Source organism: Eulemur rufifrons, chromosome 3 (genome assembly GCF_041146395.1).
Source record: "Eulemur rufifrons isolate Redbay chromosome 3, OSU_ERuf_1, whole genome shotgun sequence".
Taxonomy (NCBI): Eukaryota; Metazoa; Chordata; class Mammalia; order Primates; family Lemuridae; genus Eulemur; species Eulemur rufifrons.
In genome coordinates, this window is record NC_090985.1 from 50,047,930 (window position 1) to 50,054,874 (window position 6,945).

Consider the following 6,945-nt stretch of genomic DNA (forward strand, 5'->3'; position numbering starts at 1 on the left):
AAACTGGGTAATTTATAAAGAAAAGGAATTTATCTTACAGCTGTGTAGGCTGAAAAAACCAACGTCCAGGGGTCGCATCTGGTGAGAAGTATCTTGCTGGTGGGCTTCTCTGAAGAGTCCTGAGGGGATGCAGGGTATCACATGGTGAGAGGTCTCCTTATATCGAGCAGGTTAGTTAGAGGGGACATAAGGGAGCTGAGTGTGAAAGAAAGACAAAGGACTTTTCGAAGGACTCTTGATGCAGGAGGAGGGGGAGACAAACGTGCTGAGCGGAGGAAGATGAGACAGCTGAACGCTCCAAGGAGGAAGCCAGGGTGACCTAGAGTAACCTTGAGTGAATCAAGGTACCATTTACATGCATTTACATTGTGGTACTCCCCACCCCCAGCGGGGATGGACGTCAGGACATTTCGGGAGGAGGCCATAAAAGGAGAAATTCTCCCCCACCCATGGCTAGGGCAGAGGAAAGCACTCCATTGGACAATTCGAATAACGCAGCCCTTCCTCAGTAGGTGGAGACGATAAAAGCCCAGAGACCAAAATAACACAGGGCCAGAGTCCAGGAAGACAAAGGCCTACTCCCAGCACTGTGGAGTGTACTTTCGCTTCCTTTCAGCTTGCAATTAAGTTCTTTTTCCATCTTTGCTTTGTTACATTCTATCATTCTTTGTGGCGGATAGACAAGAACGAAGGAACTCAGGGCGCAGCCAGTAACAGTCAGAGTATGCTATCTCAGGTTTCCTTTCCTCTTCTTCTAAAGCTACCAGTTCTTCTCCCACGATAAATAGATTAATCTATTCATGAAATCAGAGCCCTCATGATACAATCACTTCTTAAAGGCCCCACCTCCTCAATACTGCCACATTGAGGGTTAAATTTCAACATGAAGTTATATATTTTTTTTCCAACATGCATTTTTGGAAGGGACATTCAAACCATAGCAGCTGTCCTCTGAGGCCAGGTATACCTCCTGAGACCTCGTTTTCTCTCTTCAGATCTATTACTGTAAGACAAATGAAAAATCAGAATATCTGCTTCCTTCAGGAGAGATCTGAAGTAGGCTGGGCACGGTGGCTCGCACCTGTAATACTAGCACTTTAGGAGGCCAAGCAGGAGGATGACTGGAGCCCAGGAGTTTAAGACTAGCCTGGGCAATAGCAAGACCCTGTCTCTACAAAATTAAAAAAATTAGTCAGAGATGGTGGTGTGTGCCTGTAGTCCTGGCTACTCAGGTGGCTGAGGCAAGAGAATCACTTGAGCCCAGGAGTTGGAGGCTGCAGTGACCTATAATGTAATGACAGCACTGCTCTCCAGCCCAGGCAACAGAGCAAGAGACTGTCTAAAAAAAAACAAAAAAAAGAGAGATCTGAAAAGCCTTCAAATTTGTAACTTCATTAACATATATTATGCCCATATTATCTAAAACTTAGATTGTTCATAATACTGTATGTAGAGTAACAGTGTTAAACAGTGTTATAGTGTAGGTATACCTTTTGCAATTATCAGACTCTTCCATTTATTAACCTTACATAAATGAGTATTGAGTTTTTGTTAACTCTTTCTGTAATTCTCCAAATCAATACTCTAATTGGATGCTGTAGACATACACACATACATGCAAACATACACACTTTTCACAAAAACAGATCATAACAAACAAGTGTGATAGAGAAGAAAGTTTCCTTTTAAAGTTTCTCACAGGAGAAATGTGACTTTTTTTTTTTAACCACAGAGGTGGTCCCTTAAATGGTCATATAAAAAATCTGGGTCTCCTGGCTTCATAGTACTTCAAATGCTTCCAAAACTAAATCAGGTTGTTGCTTTATTCTGTGTACCTTATCAAAGAGAAAGCTATTTAACTCCTTAAATCATTAAATTGTACTTTTTGTATGGTCATAAAGTTCTTCGGACTAAATCTTAATTAGAAGTTTCAGTTCAAAGGAACTTTACCACTTAAAATTTCTACAAGAAGGAAAGTTTTCTATTCTTGTGACTGAGAAAGGTAGCACCATTTGCATATCATCTGGAGGTGTCTTTATTCTCTAGGCTAGAGGTTGGTGCTGGGTAGCTGGTGCTAGGTGACTAATACCAGGTGAATGATGCCAGAGAGCAGTTGAAGAGTTACTTCTATTTTTTTCCTTTTTCTAAACAAGATATTAAAGTTTTATAACTAGAAGGAACATTCCAAAATGAAGTGACACTTCAAGATGCATAATTTACTGAGGAAATGCATAATAACGTATTCCATGACTCTTAGACCTTTCAATCAGATCAAATTATTAAAAAAAAAAAAAAAAAAGGTCAGGATGTGTGTGAAATTTCTTTAAGAAAAAATATAGTACATGGTATTTTCCAAAGTTGGCTACAGCAATATGTCCCTTCCCATATCCCCTTTTAGAACTGTGGGGCATACCCCATCTAGAGGTAAAGTTGAATTTTCTCTCCTTAAATCTGAGTAATACTATGACTCACTTACAACAAATAGAAAGTGGCAGAAGTGATGCTATATGGTTTTTGAGGTTATACCATAAAAAGTAACAAAGCTTCCTCCTTGTTATCTGAGATACTCATTTTGGAAACTAAACCACCATGTATAAAATCCAACTATCCTGAGGCCACCAGAGGAGGATAAATTATTTGTCTGTTTAAAAGCTTCAGTTGAGATCCCAGCTGATAGCCAATATCAACTGCTAGACAGATGACAAAAAACACTTCCAGATGAATTCAGACCATAGTGAGAAAGTCTTCTTCTGCCTTCAAGCACTCTCAGGCAGACTCCAAATATCCCAGAGCAGAGAAAGGTCATTCCCACTGAGCTCTATCAGAATCTGTGAGCACAATAAAATTAATTTTGATGCAACTAAGTTGTAAAATGGTTCATCCCACAGCAGTAGCAACCAGAACAGAACAATGTGAGTATAAATGAGAGACAAGTGGAGAGTGCCTGAAGATTCATCTAAAACCTGAAGTGTACTTGAAGCCAGATATACATTCTCTGCAGTTGGGGGACCCAGTACTGACACCCAATACAGCCAAATTGGCTGCAGCTGAGCAGAAGAGAGACACCAGAGGGCTGCAGTAGGCCATGAACATTCCCACTGATGACAGGAAATATGTGACCATTTGACCATTTCTACGGAAGAGAGGTAGGCTCAGTGGAAGAGAAACCTGGCATAGGGTCTTTTTTTTTTTCCCCCTTAGAGATGGGGTCTCACTATGTTGCCCAGGCTGGAGAGTGGTGCCTATTCACAGGTGCAATATTATCACACTGTGGCCTCAGACTCCTGGGCTCAAGGGATCCTACCACCTCAGCCACCCAAGTAGCTTGGACTACAGGTGTGGACCACCACACAGGGCTGGGCCTTTTTGTGTCTTACCACAGAAGACTGCTTGGGAAAGTGAAGGAACTCTGTAGCTAATGTCTGAGTGTGGGGCTGAAATAAAAGTGTCAGCTGAAGAGGTATCAGGCACAACAAAGGATCTTTGGCTAAAAGAGCACAGCAGGAGACTTCCGAAGGGCCTTGAAAGTTGTCCAGGATAGGAGGCATTTTAATTATCTACAAGGTCCAGAGAGTTAGAAGCCAGCTTAACAATAGCAGAAGCCAAGAATTTTTTTTTCTCTGTTCCCTTGCCTCCTCCAAAATTATAATTACAAATACGGTGGACATCAGAGGAAAAAGCAAAAAGCTAAATATAAACAAACATATAAAAACCAGTCCTTTTACAGAAAAGGGGAATGAGACCTAGTGGGTATGCACATTTAACCCATAATAGCAGGATGGAAGGCACAGTATATGGTCCCAGGCACAGATGGGTAGGTAGGATAGGATCAAAGTGAGATAGGAGTCAGATATCCTGAAGGCACTTAGGCCCGGGGTCAGAAGAAGGCCAACAGAACAAGAAAGCCACAAGAATGTGAATGTGCTTAGCTAAGATAAATGTAGCCAACAGGAACCCTTTAATTATTCTACTTTGACCATAACATCCTCACCTGAAGCAAAGGGTAATTTCTTTAATTATAGCATGTGCACAGTTGAAGCAACAATGTCCCTAAATAAATTAGCCTCATTAGCGTGATAAAAAACACACCCACCAGCGCCATGACAGTTTATAAATACCATGGCAACCACCAGAAATTGCCCTATATAGACAAAAAGAGGGAAGGACCCTCCTTCCCAGGAACTCTCCACCCCTTTCCCAGAAAGGCCATGAATATTCCACCCCAGCTTAGTATATTATTAGAGATTACCATAAAAAAGGAGAACCCAAAGCCCTGTGGGCTGCTGCCTACTTTGGAGCAGTCCACTCTCTACTATCTTTGAGAGTATATTATACTTTCTGTACTCTGTTTTTAAAAAATGTCTTTGCTTCCCACGTGACTCTGCATTTGAATTCCTTCTTGAGTGGCGGTCAAGAAGCCTCTCTGCCATCACCAGGGGTGGTTTGTGCCGGTATCAAAAGCTGGATGTTCTGTGAAGTGAAAGAGCAGTGTGAGTGGAGATGGAAGAAGAGGTGAGTAGAAAGATAGCAGGTGCTGTTCTCTTAATTTAATAAGTCAGTGATATGCTTGATGCTTAAAATATATTGGCCCATTATTAGGATAAGTTTGTATTGTATAAAATATGTAGGATAATTAGGATATTAAATTAGAAGTTACTAACGATAGATCACGGAGCTTTTTCTAGCTCATATGTCGAATATCTTAATTATGCTAATTATGGAAGTATTCAGAGGAAAATTATTCCAATGATGAAAACATTTTACAAATTTACACTACACTTAAAAGATACTTTTACTATTCATTGTGTTTACCTTTAATGAAAAAGCTTATACTAGTCAATCTACCTACATTCAAGTAAAAATTTTGGATGAACAAATACAATGTCTCTTTTGGATGGCAAATTATTTTGACAGACATTGGAAGGGCTGGTAATAATGAATCTTTTCAAATTTTAGAAAAATCCATTTTGTTATTTAATTGGAATAAATGCATATCATTTCCCCCAATACACATATATTCTGACACATCAACACTTAAGAAAGAAAAATAACAAACAAACCATAAAGAGCCATTTAAGAAAGATAAAATAAATACAATTAAATAGGGGATGAATGTGCAAAATTGCATTCTCCCTCTCAATATGAGTTATAGTCTAATGCTTATACAATATATATGTGATATTTAGTATTCTGTTTATTCTTAATTTTCTAGTTTTACTTTTTAAATGACTTAATTTATTCATCACAGCCTGCAATTTTCACATTATTTATAGATACAGAGGCCATTAAGCCTTGCTGCATAAATGGTAAATAATGACACCATGAAAATAATCCTTTAATATTACTTTATGAATATGTATGGCATTATTGTGAGTAATACTAATTTCTAAGAACTTCCTTATAAACAGGATAAGCACAAATAAAGCAAGCAGTAGGTATTCTAACCACATTGGTTCTGTACATAATTTCCATATGAATAATTTATATAAAAATCTAAAAAGAAAGTTTGAAATTATCTGTTAGTTTTCTAGGTTAAAAGTTATTTTTTTAAGTTTTAGAAAGTTCTCTTTGCTACTGGGTATTAGAAAAGAAGGGTAGGGGAAGCATATCATAGTGTAAGTGAATGATGCTAACTGGAAATTTATTTTCATTGTCTATAGTTTTCAGGAATAATGTTGAATAATAAAAAAGCAATAACAAGCCCAAATCCACCACCTGCTGAATTTTATACATCAAATTTGGATGCAACAAAATAAGCATTTTATTTTCAGAATTATCATTGTCATTAGCTTTGAATCCCAACTATACTGGGAGATTCAAATATTTTTAATAGTCAAAGATATTTCACCTTAAAAAAGCAGGATGCATCATGAAAGCTGAATTGCTATAATTTTCCTTTATGGATTTTCTTCTCAAAAATAGTTTGTAATTATAATTATTAGATATCTTTTGTGAATGCCCTACACACCAATCCTGGCAATATGATTTTAAATTTCCCCAAAGGCATGGTTCATGAATTTAAATTGCCTAATACCAGTAGACAGTAGACAGTAATAGACAACTATTTAATAGGAGATGATTCTTATTTATTATAATACTATCTACCTTTGGTGGTTTTGCATTAATTTTTTTTTTTTTTTTTTGAGTCAGAGTCTCGCTCTGTTGCCCGGGCTAGAGTGAGTGCCGTGGCATCAGCCTAGCTCACAGCAACCTCAAACTCCTGGGCTTAAGCGATCCTACTGCCTCAGCCTCCCGAGTAGCTGGGACTATAGGCATGCGCCACCATGCCCGGCTAATTTTTTCTATATATGTTTTTAGTTGTCCATATAATTTCTTTCTATTTTTAGTAGAGACGGGGTCTCGCTCTTGCTCAGGCTGGTCTCGAACTCCTGACCTCGAGCGATCCACCCACCTCGGCCTCCCAGAGTGCTAGGATTACAGGCGTGAGCCACCACGCCCGGCCAGCATTAATTTTTTAAAGTATTTTTACTTTGGGAGAAACAGATGGTTAAATCTAATTAACAATTCAATAATTTGGCATAGCCTCCATGAAAAGAGTCTTGCATTTTATCTTAGTTAAGTAACACAAAGAGCTATTGCAACAAAGAGAATGTTGAGGTAGAATTAAAATATTACTTTATTGTGAATAATGCTAAAGTTAGCATGAATGGATTCACGGATTAAGAAATGTGGTATATATACACAATGAAATACTATGCAGCCTTAAAAAGGAAGCTTTGTCATTCATGGCAACATGGATGGAACTGGAAGACATTTTGCTAAATGAAATAAGCCAGGCACAGAAAGACAAATACTGTATGATCTCACTTACATGGGAAATCAAAAAAGTCTATCTCATAGAAACAGAGTACAAAGGTGGTTACTAGAGGCTGGGGGTAAAAAGAGAGGGAAGGAGAAAAGGGAAAGTGTTGATCAAAGGCTACA